We start from the raw sequence: 2,500 nt of genomic DNA on the forward strand, positions 1-2,500 counted from the left end.
GAGTTTTTGATTTTTTGCCCGTGGTGCCCCCCCGGGCCCCCCCAGCCGCCTCTTCGATTTTCCACGTCGGGGATGAGTTGGGCAACTCTTGGAAGCTTCCCATCCACCCCCGTGCCGAGCTTTGCCCTTGGGATGCCTTATGTTGCATCCCAAGGGCCAAGGCACCTGCCAGCCCAAGGGCTGTGCACGGCCTGGGGAGGGAGCTCACCCCTCCCCTATATAGTGCAAAGTTATTGTTTTCCCTATTTTCACAAGGAAACATCAAATTTTTAACCAAGCATACTCGGCCTTTGCTCCTTCGTTACTCGTCCAAATCCAACAAACTTGCATTCGTTGGAAAGGTCTTTTCACAAGGATTCTTTTGATATATAATAATAGCGATTCCGATAAATATTTATTTTTTTATGAATTTTTAAGTGAATAAACAATTAAAAATTCAAAAAAAATAGAAAAAAAATATTTTTTTCCCGATTCTTTCTCCAATATTCCTGATAAATACCCACACACCCACATATGGAGAATGGTCGAAAATGCTCGAGTGGATATCGAGATGTCCGACGAAGCACCACTTGGAAGGGCCGAGGCACGGGACGCCCGAGCTGTTGCTCGGGCCGGCACGGGACGCGCATGGGACATCCCGGGACGGCATGGGACGCCCTCGCTACAGCTCGAGACGGCCAGGTACGCCCGAGACTTGGCTCGGGACGGCCTGGGACGCCCTCGCCATAGCTCGGGACGGCCTGGGACGCCCGAGACTAGGCTCGGGACGGCCTCGGCACAGCACGGGACGGCCTGGGACGCCCTTGCCACAGCTCGGGACGGCATGGGACGCCCGAGACTTTGCTCGGGACGGCCTGGGACGCCCTTGCCACAGCTCGGGACGGCCTGGGACGGCCTCGGCACAGCTCGGGACGGCCTGGGACGCCCGAGACTTTGCTCGGGACGGCCTGGGACGTCCGAGACTTTGCTCGGGACGGCCTGGGACGCCCGAGACTTGGCTCGGGACGGCCTGGGACGCCCTCGCTCCAGCTCGGGACGCCCTGGGACGGCCTCGACACAGCTCGGGACGGCCTGGGACGTCCGAGACTTTGCTCGGGCCGGCCTGGGACGCCCGAGACTTGGCTCGGGACGGCCTGGGACGCGCTCGGCACAGCTCGGCACAGGCCGGGACGCCCGAGCCGAGCTTCGGGTCGCACGAAATCTCTTCGTATTCCGACATATTAGAAGCTTCCCATCATGTAGTAGGCCGAGCTTTGCCCTTTGGATGCCCTATGGTGCTTGGCGAGCACTAGGGAACGTGCCAGCACAAGTGCTGTGCACGCTCTGGGGAAGGAGCTCAACCCTCCCCCTTATAGTGCAAAGTTATTGTTTTTCCTATTTTCACAAGGAAACATCAATTTTTTAACCAAGCATACTGGGCCTTTACTCCTTCGTTACTCGTCGGAATCCAGCAAACTTATACTCGTTGGAAAGGTCTTTTCGCAAGGATTTTTTTGATATATTATAATAGCGATTCCGATAAATATTTATTTTTCTATGAATTTTTAAGTGAATAAACACCGGAAAATTCATAAAAAATAGAAAAAAAAATATTTTCTTCCGTTTCTTTTCTCCAATAATTCATAAATAATACCTCAATAGTATTAATGAAGAGAGAGTCGAAATGGCCCGGGTGGATTTCGAAATGTCCCACGACCCCATAGAATGCACGGGCCAGCCGAGCCAAAAGAATGGGACGCGCACGGGACAGCATTGGTCAGGCTCGGGACGGCACGGGACAGCACGGGACGCGCATGGGACGGCACGGGACGCGAATGGGACGGCCTTGCTAAGGCTCGGGACGGCATGGGACAGCACGGGACGCGAATGGGACGGCCTTGCTAAGGCTCGGGACGGCATGGGACAGCTCGGGACGCGCATGGGACGGCCTTGGTGAGGCTCGGGACGGCCTTGGTCAGGCTCGGGACGGCATGTCACGGCCCTGGTGAGGCTCGGACGGCACGGGACGCGCATGGGACGGCACGGGACGGCCTGGGACGGCCTTTGTGAGGCTCGGACGGCACGGGACGCGCATGGGACGGCCTTGGCGAGGCTCGGGACGGCATGGGACAGCACGGGACGGCCTCGGCACAGCTCGGACGGCACGGGACGCGCATGGGACGGCCTTGGCGAGGCTCGGGACGGCATGGGACAGCACGGGACGGCACGGGACGGCCTCGGCACAGCTCGGACGGCACGGGACGGCCTTGGCGAGGCTCGGGACGGCATGGGACAGCACGGGACGGCACGGGACGGCCTCGGCACAGCTCGGACGGCACGGGACGGCCTTGGCGAGGCTCGGGACGGCATGGGACAGCACGGGACGGCACGGGACGGCCTCGGCACAGCTCGGACGGCACGGGACGGCCTTGGCGAGGCTCGGGACGGCATGGGACAGCACGGGACGGCCTCGGCACAGCTCGGGACGGCACGAGACGCGCATGGGACGGCCTTGGTGAGG

This window comes from Eschscholzia californica, unplaced genomic scaffold (genome assembly GCF_041429995.1).
Source record: "Eschscholzia californica isolate CP2 unplaced genomic scaffold, dmEscCali1.0.p SCAF_23, whole genome shotgun sequence".
In the NCBI taxonomy this organism is placed as follows: Eukaryota; Viridiplantae; Streptophyta; class Magnoliopsida; order Ranunculales; family Papaveraceae; genus Eschscholzia; species Eschscholzia californica.